Here is a 23,414-nt window from a genome sequence, read left to right as displayed (position 1 = left end):
AAGAGTCTAATAACAATGAAATATGAATCCATGAGAAATAGGTATAGAGAGGGAGTGAAAGAGTCAAAAACTCAAATACCCATCCACAAAGAAATGAGTAAATTGTGGCCTATGTATATAATGGAATATCACACCAGTGAGAGAGGAAGAAAGAGAGAACCATTCTCAACAACATGGATGAATTTCATTACGCCACGAGAAAGAAGCCAGATACCAAAGGGGAAATCCGGAATGCCTTTATTTATATAAAGGACAAGAACAGGCAATGTGCTATTATGATATAAATCACAACAGTGGTTCCCTCTTGGGATGGGGGAGGGAGGGTATAGACCAGGAAGGGACATGTGGGGCCATCTTGAAATGGGATTTGATTAGAATCGTATATGCTAAAGTGACAGACACAGAGACAACTGCCCTTGAAAGAAAAGTTTACTACTTATATTTCCCAAGAGGAGGAGGCATGCCAGGCCATGCAGGGCTACTAGAGAAGCGCCAGGTTTGTCTGGAGGCAGAAGGAGCCAGGGGAAGGCATGACCAGAGCCCATATTGTGGTTCCCAGGGGAAAAAATGGGAGAGGCATGTAGGCAAGCTTAGGATAGGATTGTTTGAATAATTTCAGCAAGCTCTGGACTATGCTGGTGGTCTCTAGTCGCCTGGTACCTGGTCCTGGGGTGATTTAGGGCCTGTGAGTTAGATAAAGGAAGCACTTTGGATTGTTGAGTTTGCGTATTAAAGGCACACTTGCAGACAAGCGGTTTCCAGTCTCTAAGATGAGAAGGGCAGTCTCCCCCAGGCCAACAAAGCATCAGAAAATCATAAAATACTGAAAATAAAAAACATAACTAATACAGGATCCTTACAGAGTGCGGATAAGCTTCTCTACATATGTAGAAAGATTCATTGTAAAGATCTGCTAAATACTGTTACTGAACCAAACTTGGGTCTTCTCACCCCCAAGCAGTAACGCCAATCTACTGACACCAGGTTGTGGTGAAGAAAGTGCAGCATTTTATTGCAAGTGCCAAACAAAGAGTCTGGGTGGCAAATACTCAAAAGACCAGAACTTCCTGATGGATTTTAGGGAAAGATTTTTAAAGATGGGGTTTAGGGAATGGGTTGTGAGATATGTGATCAGCTCATAGACATTCTTCAATTTGGTTTGATATGAGGTAATCAGGAGTCAACATCAACCTTCTGGTTCCAACTGGTCTGGGGCCCATGCGCTTGTGGGCAGCATACAGTTAACTTCTTCCACCTGATGGGGATTCAGTAGCTGCAAAACAGCTCAAAGAACAACATGGCTCGGAATATTATCTATAGCCTTTGAGAAGGAGCTAAAGGTCCTTGACTTGGTTTAATGGCTAAACCAATATTATTTTGTCTTGCTTGACTGTTTTCCTTTGTTTCTGCCTTTTCTCACTTCTCTGATTAAATTTGTTCTTTGGAACTTGGGCAAGGCCTAGGAGGCTAACGTTTTTGTACAAATAAGAGGCAGGTGGAGGACACAGGGGCAGGGGGAGGGGTCTGTCCCAGGAAGGCCCAACAGGGTTCTGCTTGGTCACAATGTCAGTGCGCTTTATGCATTTTGTCATGATACCTCAATTTTCTAAGAATTCAATTGGAAGAAACACAAAGACAAGGAAACTCATTAACTCTCACGCCTCACCACTCAGACCCCCCTCCGTGCTCTTTCCAGGAGCAGAATCCTCCTCCTCATGCCCAGACTTTAGTCCCAGGGGTCCAGGCACAGTTCCATCCGCTTCTAGGCTCAAGCAGATTGGCACATTCATGAGAGCACTTCAGCCTCTCTCCAGCTGCCAGCTTAGAACTTAGAAAATTCTCTCTTTGACTTACAATTTCTCCTGAACCTTTCTGTGAGCAAAGCGAAAAAGAGGGAAAGTGCACTCTAGGGTGCCACCCGCTGCCACCTTCCTCAGTCACTGTCCCCCTTCCAACCCTTCTGGGATGCCAGGGGGCTCCATCACCCCTTCCCAGAAACTACTCATTTAGCAGCATGGATTTTTTTATCCCATTACTAGAAATGAGGCTAGAAGCGCTCACTAAGCACACAGGGACTGCAGCTCTGCTTCGACCCCTAGCCTGGGAATCTCCATATGCTGCAGGTGCAGCCCCAAAAAGAAAAGGAAAAAGGAAAACAAAAAAAGCACACAGGGACTACTCTTGAGGTGAGGAGGGGGCAGAAGTCAAGCCAGGACAGCCATGATTAAACCAAGCTTGAAGGCGGCCTGGGTCAGAGAAGGGTGGCTCAGCACTCCCCACACAGGAAGGGACCTCTGGGGGATGCCGCCTCTACTCTGGACCAGGCATGACCTGCTCAAGTCAGACGCTGGACTCCCTAGGCCCCTGACCTCTTCTAGCAATCATGTTGTCACATGCGGGCGCCAGTGTCCCACGAGGCTAGAGCCCCTCACCTCTTTTCCTGGAGCCAGCACAGAACCTGCTTAGTGCAGAGGAGTGGGCTGGAACCATTGTGGGTTGAAGCAGTGGTTGTGTTTGGGGTTAGTATGGAGGCCATCAGAGTGACATCTGAGAGATGAGGGCACTTTATCTGGGGTATCACCCCTGCCATTACCAGCTAAGCACTGCCCAGGGCTGATTTTTCCAGGGGATCCGTTCCATGACACCATAATACAGGATTCCAGTGCTTCCAGCCCGGGACAAGCTCAACAAAGTGGTCAGCTTGACTTTGCAATATTACTACGAAATGCCTAGTTTGGTAGTGGCCAAGCCCTCCCCAGCCAAGGACAGTCTGGGAGAGGCAGGGCCAGCCCAGACGGCACACACAGATGGGCACACAGGTGAGACAGCCCGCAGCCCGGGGAGCCGGCTCTGGCCCGCTGCAGAGAGCCCTGGTCCAGGGGCTGTGTCAAGAGCCTGCTCGGACAGTCCTTCCTCGAACCTGGAAGGGAACAGCCTAATTATAACAACTTCTGGCCGCCCAGCTCTCAGCCTAGAGGAAGTCTGGTCTGCCAGATGGGCTGGCTCATTAAGTTGGGGAGTGTGGTATTTCTTATGCAAATGAGGGCAAATAAATCCATCAGAGAAATGTGAACAACAAACATGAACAGGAGCATGGACTTTGTAGGTGCTGGCTGAGAGAGGGGCGGGAAAGGTCACCAGGGAGACCCCTGGCACGGCCCTGGGCACCCTCGGCCCAGGTGCTCTGGATTTGCCCACCCAGGCTGCCCAAGGCACCACCCCCACCCCCGGGGGCCCCGTCCAAGGCCAGACCCAAGGGTGGCGGCTGGGCCTGGCCTGGGCCACAGCTGAGTGCAGGAATAGGCTGGGGGGCACCTGGAGCTGACAGGCACGAAACCAGGCCCACCTCTTGCAGCTCGAGTGACCCCACCTATAGAAGGATGCCAGCCAGACACAGCCAGCCGCCGAGAAGTGAGGGAAAGGACCCCAGACCCAGTCCATGGGACCGCCCCACAGGAGGCAGGGCCTGTCCAGACCTCCTGGGCATCTCCAAGACACTACAGCCCAACATACTCAGGATGGGAGTTCCCTGCTTCATCTCGGCCCACCTGACAAACGGTCCAGACCTAAGAGTCATCTCAAACGTCTCTCACCCTCCTTCCAGGTGTCCTGCTCATCACGCAGTCCTGCTAGCTCCAGCTCCTAATAATCCTCAGCAAACTCACCAGCTTTTCCATCTCTACTGCCTCCACCCCCCACCCCCATGTTCCCATAACAGACCTCACTGGCTCACCTACCTACTGCCTGCAATGTACCTTCTCAATGAGGCCTTACCTGACCACCCTTTCTAATGACAAAAAACTGCCTCTTCACCCCGCTTACCCTACCCTTCTTTGCTGTTCCATAGCACTGATCATATTCTAGCATGTTAGATAATTTCCTCATTGATTTTGTCCAGTGTTTATTTCCTGCCTTCCCCACTAAGATGTGAGCTCCTCGAGGATAGGGATCATTCATTGTCCGGTTTGACCCTTGATGTATCCCAAAGGCTTGAACAGTACTTATACACAGTAGGCGCTCAACACTTATTATTGAACTGAGTAAACACAAACTGCCCCGTTGAAGAGCAGGTGAGGACAGCTCTGGGTCTAACTAACTTCCCAAGCTTGACTTAAGACAGAGATGAATAGGGTGGATATGTTTCAAGTGTCTCCTCGTTGCAAATGATGAACTTAAGATGACATAGCCAAAAAAGGTTCATGCAGCTTTAAAATCTAAGAGTAACTGGCTGCAGGTGTGGGGCTGAAGCCTGATAAGCGAATGATGCAGGGGTAACTTGGTGTCATCATTGCTGGTTTGAGCCTCAGGAAGGTGGTTCTTCGTGGGTGACCTCAGCAGTTTCAGGGCAACTCCTTCCCCAACCCAGGTCCACAAGGCAGAAATGTTCTCATAAAAAAAGAGTCCCAAAATTAGCTTTCCTGGGCCTGGCTTGAATTGGGTGCAAACCCCGACTCCTGCCCCAAACCAACTGCCATTCCCAGGAAATGGAACATGGTGACTGGCCAGACCTGGAGTACTAGAGTCAGCCTCAACCACATGGACTCAGGGGGTGAGGGGAGGAGTGAGGTCTGCTACCAAAGTAGGGGTCACCGATGCAGAGCAGGCGGGAGCAGCTGTCCACCCCTGATGCCTCTGCCAGGGGTGCAGGAATAGTTTCCAGATGGCCTGTGAATCCCAATGCTGACAGCAGTTGACCTGAGGAATAGCCTGCCTTGCCCAGAAAACCTGAACTGTCTTCTCATCACCCCAGACTCCATCCAGATGAGAAGTAACTCGGAAAGGCCAAGATGTCAATTACCCCTTTAGGCGGAGTCTGGCCTCAACAGCAATGCCGTTTCCCACATATTCTCCTGACTCTCCGCTCCACCAGCCCCCAAAACCAGAAACCAGGACTGAGAACAATGACCACCACGATCACCATCATGTAATATTGTTCTAGAAAAATAAGATCATGCAGTAAGACATGAGAACAAAATATGAAGTTTAAATATTCAGAAGGAGTTGGCAATAGTCTCATTATTTGTAGATGATACATTTACAAACCTGAAAAGCTCAAGGGAACTGACTGAAAGGTATTAAAAATAATAAGGTAATTCAGTGAGTTATAAAATCTAAATCCAAAACAAGATTGATTTCCTATAGTTCGTTTTAGGAAATAGAAACAATTATCAGCTAGGTTATGTAACTGAAGAAGCTATATCGTTCACCAAAAGGACAAAAAAAAAATGTTTAACTGGGACTAAACTGTATGAAAAAAATATTAAATGAAGTAAAAGAAGACTCGAATAAATAGACATGTCTTGTTCTTGAAGGCAGTATTGTTACAAATTTTAAAGATGTCCTACAAGAGTTCTCTTATGAAACAGCAGGTTAAGGATCCAGCATTGTCACCGCAGTGGCCCTGGTCGCTTCTGTAGCATGGGTTCAATCCCTAGCCCAGGAACTATTATATTCCACAGGTGTACCTCCAATAAATAAATAAAAATTAGACAAATATAGATGTTCTACTGGATTTGTCTTCCCAAAATACATGTCCTTCCCGACCCTCAAACTGTGACGCTGTTAGGAAATAGGGTCATTGAAGATATAATTAGTTAGGAAGAGGTCATACTGGAGTTGTGTGTGTCCTTAATCTAAAATGACTGATGTCATAAGAAAAGGGCAAGACACAGAGAGACACTGGCAGAGGCAGAGATTGGAGTCATGTGTATACAAGCTAAGAAATGCCAAGAACTGGGAGTTCCCATTGTGGCTCTGCAGGTTAAGAACTCGACTAGTATCCGCAAGGATACAGATTCAATCCCTGGCCCTGCTCAGTGGGTTAAGGATCTGAGCTGTGGTGTAGGTCGCAGACACGGCTCAGATCTGGCATTGTTGTGGCTGTGGTGTAGGCCAGCTGGCTACAGCTCAGGTTCGACCCCTAGCCTGGGAACCTCCACATGCCATGGGTGCAGCCCTAAAAAGACAAAAAAAATAGTAACATTATCAAAAAATAAAAGCCAACTTATGGAAGGATTGGGAGTTTGGGATTCGCAGAGGCAAATTAGCATATACTTTTTTTTTCCTTTTTATGGCCACACTTGTGGTATATGGAAGTTTCCAGGCTAAGAGTTGAAAAGGAGCTGAAACTGCAATCTACACCACAACCACAACAACATTGGACCTGAGCCGCATCTGCACCCTACGCTGCAGCTTGCAGTAATGCTGGATCCTTAACCCACTGAGTGAGGCCAGGGATAGAACCTGCATCCTCATGGAGACTATGTTCTTAATCCACTAAGCCACAATGGGAACTCCCAAACTGGTGTATAATAGGATGGGTAAACAACAAAGGTCTTACTGTATAGCACAGGGAACTATATTTAATATCCTATGATATTTTGATGTCATAAAGTAAAAGAATATGAAAAAGTATATATGTATGTATAGTTGAATTACTTTGCTGTGCAGCAAAAGCTAACACATTATAAATCAATTATACTTCAATAAAATTTTTTAAATAGTTGTCCAAAAATGTAAATACATGCAATGCCACTGAAGAGTATGCTTAAAAATGGCAAAAATGGTCAATTTTCATATTAGGTATATTTTATCACAACACAAAATATTAAAAGGTATAATAAAAGATAAAATTTTACATATAGCATAATTTAAATTATGTAGAATAAAAAAATTTGAATCCTAGGGGGAAAACTCCCCCCCCAAATTTTGAAAAAGCCAGTCAATCAGAAAGGAAATAAAGTTATACCTGGGAAATTTCCGAAAAGCAAAAGTAACAGAGCAGAACCAGGACTCTCTTGGAATGATGAACCCACCTGGTACCGCTGCCAAGAAGGAGAAATGGGGGCAGACAAGGAAATCCAGAAATAGTCTGAGTACAAGTGAGGATTTGATTTGTGATAGAGGAGAACCATCAAATCAGTGGGCCAACGGAGCTCTTTCAATACACCGAGGCAACTGGAAAGTTAACCAGTTAAAAATAATAGTAAAGGAGTTCTCGCTGTGGCACAATGGAATCGGCAGCGTCTCTGGAGGGATAGGTGGAAGGTTTGATCCCCAGCCTGGCACAGTGGTTAAGGATCCAGTGTTGCCCAGCTGTGGCATAGGTCAAAACTGTGGCTCGAATATGAGCCCTGGCCCAGGAACTCCATATACTGTGGGGTGGCCAAAATAAATAAATAAAATAATAATAATAATAATAGGATTTGGCATTGCTGTGAGCTGTGGTGTAGGTTGCAGATACGACTCGGATCTGGCATTGCTGTGGCTGTCTCGTAGACCAGCAGATACAGTTCGATTCAACCCCTAGCCTGGGAACCGCGATATGCCGTGGGTAGAGCCCTGAAACAAAGACAACATAATAATAACAGTAATAATAATAAAATTAATGCCAGGTCACAGCCATACTCCCTTCACTAAAATAAAATCCTTATGGATCAAATATGTAAAGCTAAGTGAGTCAAGCAGAGATGGCCAATTCGGTATGGTGAGTCATATTCATATCATAGCTCCTACTTCCAAAATAGCTAAGAAATGGCACGAGAAAACAGCATTTTCAACTGAATAAGTGCCCCCAACAATATGGGGACAAAAGAATGCTACTCTTCAGGGACAACACATTATGAGGAATTTCTGGAGAATACAAAAAGCAAATGAGATCTGGAGTTCCCGTCGTGGCGCAATGGTTGACGAATCCAACTGGGAACCATGAGGTTGTGGGTTCGATCCCTGCCCTTGCTCAGTGGGCTAGTGATCTGGCGTTGCCATGAGCTGTGGTGTGGGCTGCAGACATGGCTCGGATCCTGCGTTGCTGTGGCTCTGGCGTGGGCTGGCGGCTGCAGCTCTGATTGGACCTCTAGCCTGGGAGCCTCCATATGCCGCGGGAGCGGTCCAGGAAATGGCAAAAAGACAAAAAAAAAAAAAAAGCAAATGAGATCTGACTTACAAGAGAAACCAGAGCAGAGGGAGTTTCATTTAGGGTGAGGATTCATTCTTTACCCCAAACCTCTTTGGCTTCTTACAATGGGATCCCAACGCCCAAACTCACCTGAAACTCAGGGTGTGTGCCCATGCAGTTACACTTTAGAAAGATCCTCAGAGATGAAACCCAGCATTGCAATAAAGAAAGATCCAGAGTTCCTGTTGTGGCTCAGTAGTTAGTGAACCCAACTAGCATCCATGAAGATGTGAGTTCGATCCCTGGCCTCACTCAGTGGGTTAAGGATCCGGTGTTGCCGTGGGCTGTCATGTAGATCAGCTCAGATCCCAGTTGCTGTGGCTGTAGCGAAGGCTGGCAGCTACAGGTCCAATTGGACCCCTACCCTAGGAGACTCCATATGTCACAGGTGCAGCCCTAAAAAGACCTCCCCAAAAAAGGAAGAAGAAAAAAGATCCTATTAGTCAGACAGAATGTTCTATTCATCTTATAACCACTTATCATTTGCGAAGATTTTTGAAGACTGAAGCAAACTCCAGAATTCCTGAAATCTTATTCAAGTAAACCAAGATATAAGCGACACTGTCTAAAACACTATGTAAACCAACACACACGTCACTGATTTATACGCCTGCCACACCAACCCCCCCCTGCCATGTTTCACAGCTCTGTTCAAAAGAGGGAAGTAACTAAGGGCACGGCTGCTGCACAGACACCCCACAAAAGAAGGGACACAAAGGACACTGGATTCAAGCAAAGCCCAAATTCCTTTCTCCTTCTCTCCGCCTACATAAATGCCTTTCAGAGAGTTGAGGCTTTTTGTAAGCTATCCTCCAAAGACCTTCCCCCGCAAGGACTGCATCTGCTGAAATGGAATCATTCTCCTGACAGTGTCGCTGAGCTTGGCCGAGTCCTGCTGATGTTCCAGCACTCGAGTGTGTCCTTTGAGTTGGTTCCAGAAGTCGTGATGGATTTTCACTTACCACTTTCTCGGCCCCTCTAGGGCAGCCTGCAGACACAGAGCTGGCCCCGTGGCAGGAGCAGAACACACTGGCCTTTGCCGCACAGCTGGAGTTGTGCTCTGTATGTTCTTGAGAAAAGCACCAACCACGTGGAGGCCAGGCCCTGTGCCCCAGTCCTTTGGCAGAGTCTGAAAGCAGCCCCATGGGCAGCATGGGATAAACACAGGCATCGCCACGTGAGAAAGAGCCCGCACAAACAAATCCATAGATGTTTTCATCCCTTGTTATTAAAATTAAAGCAATACTGGTGTTCCCTGGTGGCTGAGTGCATCACTGCTGCAGCTTGGGTCACTGCTGTGGCGCAGGTTCTATCCCTGGCCTGTGAACTTCTACATGCTGTGGGTGCAGCCAAAAAGAAAAAAAATAAAATAAAGCAACATTGGGGTTTCATGTTACACCCTTTCAATTAGACAAGAATAAGAAAGTTACCTGCATGCTGGCAAGAGCACAACAAAATCATGCACTGGTACACGTGGGGCTGCTGGACCTGGCCCTTCCCCCAGGAGGCCTAGGGACCCATTTCCCTCAGCTACTGCAACCAAAGAGTCCTGACTAGGGACCCATTTCCCTCAGCTACTAAAGAGTCCTGACTGAAACCAGGACTAAACGCAGAGAGGCTTAGAGCATCTTTGCAAAATTAGAGACAATCTCAGTCTACCACACCAGGTTTATTGAAAAGCACCAATGACACGTCGACACAATAGAATGGGATGCGGTCTTGAAATGGTATAAAGACTAAGAAGCACATATATCAACTGTACACCTAAAACTCATACAATGTCACATGTCAAATATATCTCAGTAAAAACAATAATAGGGAGTTCCCCTTGTGGCTCATCGGAAACAAATCTGACTAGTATCCATGACGATGCATGTTCAATTCCTGGCCTCTCTCAGTGGGTTAACCATCTGGCGTTGCCATGGCTGTGGTGTAGGCCGGCAGCTGCAGCTCTGATTCAGTCCCTAGCCAGGGGACCTCCATATGGGGCAGGCACAGCAGTAAAAAGAAAAAAGACAAAGTAAATAAAATAGATCATATAGGGAGTTTTTTAACAGCCCTAAAAACTAATATGTTTTTGGCCATGCCTGCGGCATGCATAAGTTCCTGGGTGAGGAATTGAAGTTGAACCACAGTGGCAACAATGCCAAATCCCTAAGCACTAGGCAACCAGGAAACTCTCTAAAAACTAAATTATCAGATAGAACTAAGACAAAACACACTTGTCACAGGGTCTAGTACCCAGATTAAACACACAATCAAAAATGTTGCAAAAAGCAAGATCCCACTCCATGTTATGTACAAGAGATATCACTAAAACAGTAACTCGAAAGATAAAACATAAAAGTATGAACTTATATCAGGGAAATGCAGCAGAAAGCATATAAAGGAGGTTGGAATCATAGCGAAAAACTTTAATTAATATAAAGAATAACCCCTTTGTTCCAGTCAAAGATGCAATTCTGAGTGTAGATATCGATATCTAAATCACAAATAATATACCTCAATTTGCATAAAGCAAAACTTACAGAAGATATAAAGAATCATAGTCACACAGAGTTCCCATTGTGGCTTAGTGGGTTAAGGATTAACTTTTTCTCAGTGAGGATGTGGGTTCAACCCTGGCCTCATTTAGTGTGTTAAAGATCTGGCATTGCCACAAGCCGCAGCGAGGTTCACAGCTGCGACTCCAATCCAGTGTTGCTGTGGCTGCAGTGTGGGCTCCAGCTGCAGCTCCTGTTGAACTCTTGTCCCAGGAAGTTCCATATGCTGTAGGTGCAGCCATAAAAGGGAAAAAAATTACAGACATATGGATATGAAAACCGTCAGCTCACATCTCTTTTCCATGACAGAGCAGGAGACAAATTTAAGGATTAATTAATTAATTAAAAAATAAATTTTAAAAAGCTTAAAGTACATAAATAATCCCTTTTGTGCCTCTTCCCACTAAAAATAAATAAATAAATAAATAAATAAATTTCATGATTTCTTCCACTTAACACAATGTTTTCAAGGTTTATCCATATTGGCGCATATTTCAGTAATTTATTCCTTTTTATTGCTAAATACTATCCTATTGCATGAGTATACCGTATTTTGTTCTATTGATGGATTTGGGTGTTGTTTGCACATTGGGTCTATTATGGATACAGCTGCTATGAATATTCATGTAAAGGCAGATCTTGTTTTATTGCACTTGGCTTTACCACCTTCACAAATAGTGCAATTTTTAACCAGTTGAAGGTTTGCGGCAATCCTGTGCTAAGCAAGTCTGTTGATGTAATTTTCTCAATTCACTTCATGTCTCTATGTCACAGTTGGGTAATTCTCCCAATATTTCAAACCTTTTCATTATTATGTTTGTTATGGTGGCCTGTGATCTGTGATCTTTGGTGTTACTACTGCAAAAAGATTACGACACTGAAGGTTGATGATGATTAACATTTTTTAGCAATAAAGTGTTTTTCAGTTAAGGTGTGTACCTTGCTTTTTTAAACCTTAGGCTATTACGCACTTAACAGACTACAGTAGAGTGTAAATATAACTTTTATATGCACTGGGAAACCAAAACATTCATGTGACTCGATACATTGTGATAGGAACCAAATCCACAATACCTCCTGGGTATGCCTGTACAAGTTTTGGGGGTGAACAAGGATTTATTTTTGTGGGGTGTATACCTAGGAGCAGAACTGCTGGGTCATACTGTAACTCCATGTTTCACCTTTCAAGGAATTATTGCTGTATTGTCCTCCCAAATGACTGCAGTGGCTTAGGTTCCCACCAGCCGTGTATGAGGGTTCCAGTTTCTCCACATTCTCACCAGCCCTTGTTGTTGTATAGAGTCTTTATTTGAGCCAAGCTACTGAGTATGAAGTGGTTCTTCCTGTGGTTTTAATTTACATTTCCATAATAGCTAATGATGTGGAGCCTCTTTTTGTGTGTTAATTAGCCACTTCTTTGAAAAAAATGTATGTTCTGATCATTTTTCCCATTTTTAATTGGGTTGTCTTTTCTTAGTAAAATGTAAGAGTTCTTCATATATTCTAAATACAAGTCCCTTATCATAGATGCAAATATTTTTGCATAGTTGATGATGTTCGTAACAACATAAAAGTTCTTAATTTTGACCAAGTCCAATTTACCTATTTTTCCTTTGCTTTTGGTATCAATCTGCTTAGGTGCCATAGGTCTATTCTGATTTTCAATTTCCTCCTGAGTCAGTTTTAGCAGTTGGTCTCCTAGAATTTGTTCATTTCATCTAAGTTATCTAATTTATTGACAAATAGTTGTTCATAGGATTCCTTTATAATCTTTTTAATTCTGTAACACCAATAGCAATAGCCCCTCTCTTGCCTAGGAAAGTTTTATTCATCTTCTAAAATCCAGCTAGGACTTGGTGAACCCCCCGCCTTCCCAACACACACACTCACACACCTTCCTGAGTGTTTCTCTGTGTTCATTGCCTACCTCAGTCATGCTGTACCTGGGCACTTTGTCACTTACTGTCACAACCAGCTTGCTTACATAAGGAGGCTGTGAGCTCTTCAAATGTCAAGACCTCCCCACTCATCTCTGAGTACCGAGTTACCAGGGCAGGGCTGGCTGGACTGTCACTGGATGCCACCATGCGCTGGCATCAAAGAAGGGGCTGTCCTTGGCTTTCTCCAGCAGTGCCAAGGAGGCAAGGAGTAAGAGTAGAGAAAGCAGGCGTGAAGGAAGGTGAGATGAGAACTGGTAAAGGGACTCCTTCCCAAATGTGAATGGCTCCCCAAGCCCTCAAAAAGCAAATGCTTTCTAGACCATATAAATTAACTGCTAAGGAAGCACAGTACGTGGAAGGCCCTGGGGGCAACACTACACTATTAGCTATTCATAAAGTGCACTTATGCAGCCTTCTTTCTTTCTCCAGAGGTATTTGGCATAGGGGACCTGACAGATAAGGTTTGAAAGTTAAAACCAGTTCCCGCTAAAGCAGCTCTGAGGTCCTTCGGACACTATCGCCAACCATCTGAGTCTGTAATAAACACCAGGGCTGAACAAAGCCTGGCAGAGCTGTTTTGTCAAGGCTGGGGAGGTTTTATGGGATCCCTTTGCTAATTAAAATGCACTCTTCCAGACAGCTGTGATCTTTGGTGTCTTATGCACCTGAAAAATATACCTTGACATTTAAACCACACTCACTGGGATGGTGTTGGTAGCAGTAATAAGCCACAAATTCCAATCAGAATGAAAATGCTAAATCCTATGTTGGGGCTTGATTTGAAGGGCAAGAACACCCAAACTCCTAAGGTTTGTCATTAATCCTTCACCACCCAGAGGAACAATCCCTTCCCCTGTCCTTGGAATGACAAAGCCAACAACCTAAGGCTGTTGCCCACTCCTGAAATTTAAGGCTACAATAACAACAAACCACCTTTTAGGTCTGGATGATTTGGGATGTTGTTATGGGGCAATTGGCATATAGTTCAGAAATTTGCTGGACTATGCGAGGTCCAGTAGGCCGAGTAAACAGAGTCCCCAGCCTTGCTCGAGGCTCAGCCCCAAGCCCACTGTGGCAAATAGCCATCACCTCTGCCAAGATCCCACAATCCCAAACAGGATTCAAGAGACTGGGGAGCAGAGGGCTCCTGGCTTTCTGCCAGATCTCTGCTCCCAGGCTTTCCTATCTTGGGACCCTGACCTTTTAGCCACCCACGTAGGCCTCCTCCCCAGGCCCCCTCCAAGTTCCGCAGGAGGGAGCCCACATGGGAAGGAAGTGCTCTGTGAATGCAGCGGGGCCCACCACACATTCCTGACCAGGGTAGCTTTGAACCCTGTCTGAAATATGGGCCCCAGCACACTTGCCCTTCATGCTTTTGCAGGTGATGCTGCAGAGAATGCCCCTCCCCATCTGCCCCTAGATGGGGACTGTACCTTCATGGTGGCTTCCCTCCCTTGCACCTTACCAACCAAGGAAGATCAACCACCTCCCTTTGGGCTCCCCCATGTCTCTGGTGCAGATAACCTAATGGGTCATCATGCTCCCATGGTCAGCCATTGCCCAACCACTCACGTACAGAAGCAGAGAGGTCCCATGGGGTGGGACTGGGGTTGGGAGCACAATGGGAGATCGGCCCTGGAGCTTAGGTAGATCCACCATTGCCCATCAGGTGCAGGGAATCAGGGGAACCAGGCTATATTCTCAGGTAGGAAGGCTGTTCAAGGAAATACTATCTTTTTTTTTTTTTCTTTTCTCTTTTTTTTTAATACAGCTGCACCTGCGGCATATGGAAGTTCTCAGGCAAGGCATCAAATCAAATCTGCAGCTGCCAGCCTACACCACAGCCACAGCAATGCCAGATCCAAGCCCCATCTGCTTGCTGCAACACCAGACCCTTAACCCATTAAGTGAGGCCAGAGATTGAACCGGCATCCACACAGAGACAACATCAGGTTCTTAACCCACTGAGCCACAGCAGGAACTCCAGAAAATGCTATCTTTGTTCTTCTTGCTTCCCCTAGGAGGTTACCACGAGAATGTAGTTTTTACAGGAGACAGGGTCAAATGATAAAGGGAAGAGTGAGGGAACAAGGCAATTACTTCAAAGGAAAAGGATGCTGGGACAGGAGCTCTGAGACAGCCAGTGATGCTTAGTCCAAACAAGTTGCCTCCTAATCCAAGCTTGGGGCCCCATCTGCGACCTGCCACCAAGGTTTTGGGTTTGATTTGGCTTGGTTGATAATATAAATGTATTACTTATCCACAAACTTAAATGCATCTTAAAAATATATGTGAAAGCATGAGGCCAGAACATACTAGGCTGGCTGCCAAAGCTCATTTTCACTCTTGGACTTGGCAGTCATGTCTGGCGAGGGTGAATGGTCCAAGTGTGATCAGACCTGCCGGGTCAATGCCACCAGCTGCAACTAGGGGAAGGCAGGCTGAAGTGGTCTGGCTTTTAGGATAGTTGCTGCTGAGCAGCTTCCTACAACCTCTACTTAGTATTCTCTATAACTCAAGATATTCTGACCCCATCTTGGAGGCTAATACAGCAAAATCCCCCCAGCAGGAGGCTGTGTGGTTGGTCTGAGGCTCCAGCCCCAGGCTCCACCTCTGTTGCCATGCCTGGGTTAGACCCAAGCCTGTTGACTGTGACATTTGCAAGTCCCTTGCAATATAGTTGGTGGCTTTATTGTTAGGCACCGCATACTTTTTTGTTGCTTTGTTAAATTTACTTTCATTGGTTTTTTTTGGAGCACGCAAAGGCAATTGATTTTTGTTTATTGATTATATATCTAGCAGGTTGCTAAACTACCTTGTTAATTCTAGATTTCTGTCTGTAAATGGAGGGGAGGGGTTATTTATACAAGCATATCATCAAACAATAATTACTATTTCGTTTCCTTTTTTCTTATCCTGATAGGCTGAATTTCTATTTCTTCTTTGTCTGTGCTGTCTGGGACCTCCGGGACAATACTGGATGGAAACACTTGTATCCAATCTTATTCCTGATTGGCTAAGAACTACCACCAGCATTTCACCCTGAAGAGTAATGCTTGCCATACAGATTGTTAGTATATAGCCTCTTCTCTTTCTCACTTGCCAAGCTTTTTTCATCGTGAGTAGCTTTTGAATTTTATCAAATTCTTGGTCTGCACCTATTGAGAATGTCATTCGTTATTTTCTCCCTCAGACTATTAATGTGTTGAATCCACTAGTAAACTTTCTCATGTTAAGTCTGCATTGAGTTTCTAGAATAGTACAACCTTGATATGCTTGTATTTTTATATGTATTGCTCTGATTCTGTCTGCTGATATCTTACCTAGAATGTTTTTGTACCCATGTTCAGGAGTAGATTGGCCTATCATTTTCTTTTCTCCTAATTTTGTCCAGTTTTAGTATGTAGGTTATTTTAGCATTAAAAAAATGAATTGACAGGTATTTTTTTTCAGAAGATTTTTATATGACTGAAGTGATCTTCTCCTTCAAAGTTTTCTTAAATTTACCTCAGTCTGGTGTTTCGTTTATGAAGGATTGTTTACAGATGGTTGAGTTTCTTTAAATATTATTAGACTATTCATTCAGGTTTTTTTCTTTCTTCTTGAGCCGGTGTTGTATAACTGTGTTCTCTAGATGTTTTTTGAAAGTTCTGGATTACGGGCAATAAGTCATCCATGTTCTTTTTCTATCGTCATTTTAATCTTGAGTCTATCTTCTCTTCACTCCTGAAATCTTGTGTGCATGTGTGTCCCTTTTTTTCCAACTTTATCTAAACATATTTCACATGCCATAAAATTCACCCATTTAATGTGTGGAGTTCAGTGGTTTTTAGCATATTCATAGAGTTGTACAACCATCAACCACCATCTAACTTCAGAACATTTTCAGATCCTTAAAAGAAACCCTACCAACATCAATAGTCATCCCCCATTCCCACCTGAATTGCTTTTTAATATGTTGTATTTTACTTGGCTCAAAAATCAAAAGGAGGAGTTCCCGTTGTGGCTCAATGATAATGAACCTGACTAGTAACCATGAGGACAAGGGTTCAATCCCTAGCCTGGCTCAGTGGGATAAGGATCTGGCATTGCCGTGGGCTGTGGTGTAGGTTGAAGATGCAGCTCGGATCCCAAGTTGCTGTGGCTATGACAAAGGCTGGCAACTGCAGCTCCCATTTGACCCTTAGCCTAGGTAATTCCATCTGCCATGGGGGTGGCCCTAAAAAGACCAAAAAAAAAAAAAGTCCAAAGGACATCAAGTGGTATAAAATAGGTATAAAAAATATACACAGAGAATTCTAATTCGCACTTTCTCCTTACAGGTAACAATTTCATTTTTTTTCTATTGATTTTTTCTGCATTTCTTTATGCAAACGTAATGCTTTCCATCTTTTCCTTACAGTAAGATAACATAATTTACACATTATTCTGCACCTTCCTTGCTTTATTTACTATAACCTACAGCACATCCTCATTCTTTCCTACAGAGTGGTTCATATTTATTTATGCAGTTCCTTCTTGACAGACCTCTTGACAGTTCCTTTCCAGTCTTTTGCCATCACAAACAATGCCATAGTGAAACTGACAGAACAAAGAAAATCAATTATCACAGAAAAATATTAAAACCTAAAAAAATAAAATAAAATAAAAAACAAACAATGCCATAGTTCACAGGTCATGCCATACCTAAGCATTTCTCTCTTGTAGAATAGATTCCCAGAGGTGGGATGGCTGGGTCAGAGAATAAATGCTCTTGAATTTTTTATAAGCAATGCCAACTGCTCTCCATCAGGGTTGTACAATTTTGCATTCTCCACCACCAAATCTATTTCTTTATAGCCACACCAACTATGACCTTTTAAATTTTGGATTTTTGCCCATCTGATATATGAGAAAAGGTGTCTAAGTGGAATTTGTTTGTTTTTCTTTTTAGGGCCACACCTGTGGAATATGGAAGCTCCCAGGCAAGGGGTCAAATCAGAGCTGCAGCTGTCAGCCTATACCACAGCCACAGCAACTCAGGATCCAAACTACATCTGTGACCTACAGTTAGGTAGGTCAGGTAGTTATGGCAACGCTGGATCCTTAACCCACTGTGCAAGGTCAGGGATGGAACCTGTGTCCTAAGGGACACTGTGTCAGGTTCATTACCATTGAGCCACAACGGAAACTCCTAAGTGAAGATTAATTTGTATTTCTCTTATGAGTGAGGTTGACCATCTCTTAATGTTTAAGGATTATTTGTATTTCTTTCTCTACGAACTATTTTTCCCTTTGCCATTTTTCTATTGGGTTCTTGGTCTTCATACAAAAGAAAATGTTCTATTTAAATTATCTATTACTGTGTATGACATTACAATTTATAATGAAAATATATATATATTTGGTCTTCAACCCCTTTTCTAGCACAGCTCCTAAAACCCTTGGAATTCCTAAATAATGAGAGTTAACAAAGACTGTGTTAATGAGGTGACTTTAGGACCCCACCCTAGGATGGGGGCTGATTGCCAGGAGAACCAAACCTGTGTGTGAATATGCGTGTGTGAAAATGAGTCAAAGAACATGTGTGAGAATGAGTGTGTATGTGAGAGCATGTGTGAGAATTTTCACTTACAATTCCCAGGACTAGAGGTTGAGGGTTCAATTCCTGACCTTGTTCAGTGAATTAAGGATCCAGTGTTGCCCTGAGCTATGGTGTAGGTTGCAGACGCTGTGGCTCTGGTGTAGGCCGGCGGCTACAGCTCCAATTAGACCTCTAGCCTGGGAACCTCCATATGCCATGGGTGCAGCCCTAAAAAGGCAAAGACACACACAAAAAAAGTGAAATTTTAATTTTTAATTTGAAAATGGTTCTTAGTAATAATAGAGCTAAATAAATTAACTACTTCATATTGAGTGAGTGTGGAATTTGTGTGTTCAGTGAAGCGGTCCATTTTATGTGAGTTGTCAAATGTCTGTGTGCACAGTTGTTCATACAACTTTCCTAATCCCCTTTCATCCTTTCAGTATCTGCAGGATCTGCCTTATTCCTGATCTTAGTAATAAGTGTCTTCACTCTTTTTTCTTTGTTGGCCTTGCCAATTCTTTGTCAATTTTATTGATCATTTCAAAAAAACTAGCTTTCTGTTCACCGATTTTCTCTATTCTTTTTCCGTTTTCAGTTTCACTAACTTTGGATCTGATCTTTATTATTTCCTTCTTTCTGCTTGCTTTGGATTATTTTTCACTTCTTTTTCTAGGTTATTGAGTGAAAATTTAGACTATTCCCCTCTTTTCTAATGTAAGCATTTAGTGCTACCAATTTCCTTTTCAGTATAGCTTTAGCAGCATCCCAGAAATATTGAAACTGTATTTTCATTTTCAATGTATTTTTTACATTTGCTTTAAGATTTCCTCTTTAATCCATGGATTATTTAGAAATGTGTTGTTTAGTTTCTAAGTGTTTGGAGATTTTCCTGTTACTGATTTCTAGTTTGCAGCATAGTTGGAAAACATACTCTGTGTGATTTTGGTTATTTTACATTTGTTGAGGTTTATTTTATCACACGGGATATGGTCTATTTTGGTATGTAATCTGTGAATGCTAGAAAAGAATGTGTATTCTGTTGTTGTTGGGTGGAATTGTATAAATGTCAGTTAGATCTTGTTGGTTGATGGTATTATTGAATTCTTTTATATCATTATGATGTAATGTCCTAGTAATGTAATGTCCTAATTGTCCTAGTAGTTGTTGAGGAGGGGTGTTAACGTCTCCAAATATAATTGTGGAGTTGTCGATTTCTTCTTTCAGTTTTTTCAGTTTTCTATGTATGTTTTACAGCTCTGTTTTTGTTTTTTGTTTTTTTGGTTTTTTTCTTTTTGCCATTTTTTGGGCCGCTCCTGCAGCACATGGAGGTTCCCAGGCTAGGGGTCGAATCGGAGCTGTAGCCGCCAGCCTATGCCACAGCCACAGCAACATGGGATCCAAGCCGCGTCTGTGACCTACATCACAGCTCACGGCAAGGCCAGATCCTTAACCCACTGAGCAAGGCCAGGGACCAAACCCGCAACCTCATGGTTCCTAGTCGGATTCGTTAACCACTGAGCCACGACGGGAACTCCTACAGCTCTGCTGTTTGAAGCATACTCACTTGGGACTGATAAGTCTTCTTGACAGACTGGTCCTCTCCTTTGGTGGATTGGCTTTTCTATCACTATGTGATTTCTCTGTCCTTGGTAATTTTATGGGTAATTTTATTTGCTCTGATGAATACTTTATCTAATATAAATATAGCCACTCTTGCTCACTTTTAATTAATGTTTGTATGGTATATCTTTTTCTACCCTTTTGCTTTCAACTACATCATTATAGTTGAGGTGAGTTTCTTGTAAACAGCATGCTTACAAGCACCATGCTTAAAAGTAGTTGGGTCATGCTTTTATAATCCACTTTACCAATTTTTGCCTTGTGGTTGGTATATTTTAAACCATTTATATTTGATGTAGTGGTTTATATGTTTTTATTTTACTTTTTCTGTTTGTTCTCTGGTTTTCATTTCTGTTTTCTTATTCCCACTTTCCTCTAAGTTACTAGAACTTTTTTTTTAGAATTCCATTTTGATATATCTTTAGTGCTTTTGAATGTTCTTTTTGTATAGCCCTTTGGTGGTTTATGTATTATATTATACATACATAATTTACCACAAACTAATGGTTTTGCCAATTTATCTACCACCATCTATAACTGTCTTAAACATTATCTGTATATGTATTGAGACCCACATTAGACAGTGTTATAATTTTTACTTCAACCATTAACATAATTTGGAAAAATAATTTGGTAAACTTGAGAAAGAAAGTCTATTGTATTTATCTATATTTTTGTTCTTTCCTTTGTCTTTTTTAGGATGTTCCAAGATTCCATCTTTTGTTATTTGCTTTCTGTTTAAGAAACTTCCTTAGCCATTTTTTAGGGTAAGTAAGCTGGCAACAAATTCTTAGTTTTCCTTCGTCTGAGAATGTCTTGATTTTCCATTTATTCTGGAAGCATATTTTCATTGGACATAGAATTCTGGGTTTGCAGTTATTTTTTTCAGCACTTGAAAAATATTGTACCACTTCCTTTTAGTCTCCATGGTTTTGGTGAGAAATCTGCTGTTATTTAAATTGTTTTCCCCATAGGTAATACACTGTTTCTCTCTGGCTACTTTCAAGATTTTTTTCTTTATTTTTAGTCTTCAGATGTTTGACTACGATGTGTACTGTCATGGATTTCTTCAGGTTTATCCTATCTAGAGTTTACTTGGTTTCTTACATCTAGGTTATGAGGGGGGTGTCAAATTTGGGGATTTTCCCCCCCTTATTTCTTCAAACACTTTGCAGTTCCATGCCTTCTCCTCTCCTCGAAATCTGATGACATAAATGTTATATTTTTGTTTCAGTCCCACATGTCCTGAAGCTCTGTTCTTTTTTCCTCACTTTAGTTTCTCTCTACGGTTTAAACTGGATACTATATATCATTCTATCTTTAAGTTAACAGATTTAACTGATTCTTCCCCATTTCCTCTCCATTCTGTTGTTAAGCCCATTCATTGAGGCTTTTGTCATTGTTGTTATTGTATACTTTGCTTATAAAATTCTCCACTTAGTTCTTTTATTTCTTTGCTGAGACTTCCTATTTTCTCATTTGTTTCAAACATATTCATAATTTGCCTGCTTTAAGATTTTTGTCAGATAATTCTAATATTTATGTCATCTTGGTGTCCGTTGTCTTTTCTCATGCATGCTGAGATCTTCTTGTTTTTTGTTGTGATGAATTTCTCTTGTAACCTGGATATTTTGGTTATTATGTTAAAGGACTCTGGATCTTTTTTAAAATTTTATTGAAGTATGGTTGACTTACAATGTTGTGTTAGTTTCAGGTGTACAGCAAACTGAATCAGTTATACACATACTCATTCTTTTTCAGATTCTTTTCCCATATAGGTTATTTCAGAGTTTTGAGTAAATTTCCCTGTGCTATACAGTAGATCCTTAAAAATTTCCCTGTACTATAAGGTAGGTCCTAATTAATCATCTATTTTATACATAGTAGTATGTATATCTTAATCCCAAGCTCCTAATTTATCCTTCTTCCCCAGTATTTCCCCTTTGGTAACCATAAGTTTTATATCAAAATCTGTGGGTCTGTTTCCATGTCATAAATAAATTATTTTGCATCACTTTTATTAGATTCCACATGTAAGTGATATACGATATTTGTCTTTCTCTGTCTGACTTACCTCATTTAGTATGATAATCTCTAGGTCCATCCATGTTGCTGCAAGTGGCATTATTTTGTTCTTTTTTATGGTTGAGTATTATTCCATTGTATATATGTACCACATCTTCTTTATCCATTCCTCTGTCAATAGACATTTAGGTTGCTTTCACGTCTTGGCTACTGTAAATAGTACTGCTATGAGCATTAGGGTGCATGTATCTTTTCAAATTGTGCTTTTTTACAGATATATGCCCTGGAGTGCAATTTCTGGATCACATGGTAATTCTATATTTTGTTTTTTAAAGAATCTCCATACTGTTCTCCATAGTGGTTGTACCAATTTACATTCCCACAAACAGTGTAGGAGGTTTCCCTTTTCTTCACACCCTCTTCAGTCTTTATTTTTTGTCGACTTTTTGATGATGGTCATTCTGACCAGTGCAAGTTTTGATTTGCATTTCTGTAACAATTAGTGGTGTTAAGCATCTTTTCATGTGCTTTTTTGGACAAATGTCTATTTAGATATTTTGTTCATTTTTTTTGAGTTTTTTTAATAGAGCTACATGAGATGTTTGTATATTTTGGAGACTAATCCTTCATTGGTGACTTCATTTCCAAAGATTTTCTCCCACTCTGTTGGGTTGTCTTTTCATTTTTTTTATGGTTTCTTTTGCTGTGCAAAACTTCTAAGTTCAATTAGGTTCCATTTGTTTATCTTTATTTTCATTACTCTAGAAGTGGATCAAAAAATATATTTCTGCAATTTATATCAAATAGTGTTCTGCTTAAGTTTTCTTCTAAGAGTTTTACAGTATCTGGCCTTATGTTTAGACCTTTAATCAATTTTGAAGGGTTTTGTGTGTGTGGTGTTAAAGAATGTTCTAATTTCACCCTTTTACATGTAGCTTTCCAGTTTTCCCAGCACCAGTATTGAAAAGACTGTCTTTTCTCTATTGTATATTCTTACCTCCTTTGTCATAGACTAATTGACCATAGGTACCTAGGTTTGTCTCTGCTTTATAGCCTGTTCCACTGACCTATATTTCTATTTTTGTGCCAGCACTAAACTGTTTTGATTAATTTTGCTTTGTAGTATAGTCTGAAGTCAGGGAGGTTTGTGAAACTTTCCATATTTTCACAAGCAAAAGATAAGAGAATTTAGCACCACAAAACCAGTTTTACAATAATGCTAAAGGAACTTCTCTAGGCATAAAAGAAAAAGCCACAACTATAAACAAGGAAATTATGGATAATAAAGCTCACTAGTAATGGCAAACATAAAGGTAAGAAATCATCCATGGACATATATGATATCAAAATCATCAATCTTGAGAAGAGGAGAGTACAAACGAAGGATATTGAAAATGCATTTGGAATTAAGAGATCAGCAGCTTAAAACAATCATGTATATATATCGACTGCTATATCAAGTCCTCTTGGTAACCACAAACCAAAAGCTACAATAGATACACACAACACTAGACAGTCATCAATTCACAAGTGAACAAACAATCCAATCACAACACTAGATAGTCATCAATTCACAAGTGAACAAACAAGGAAAAAGACCTACAAAAATAATCCAAAACAATTAAGAAAATGGCAATAACTATATACATATCAATAATAATCTTGAATGTAAATGGATTAAATGCTCCAACCAAAAGACAAAGACTGGCTGAAGAGATACAAAAACAAGAATCATATATATGTTCTCTACAAAAGACCCACTT

Source organism: Sus scrofa, chromosome 2 (genome assembly GCF_000003025.6).
Source record: "Sus scrofa isolate TJ Tabasco breed Duroc chromosome 2, Sscrofa11.1, whole genome shotgun sequence".
NCBI lineage: Eukaryota > Metazoa > Chordata > Mammalia > Artiodactyla > Suidae > Sus > Sus scrofa.
The sequence above is the reverse complement of the archived record's forward strand: the minus strand, read 5'-3'. Positions refer to the sequence as shown.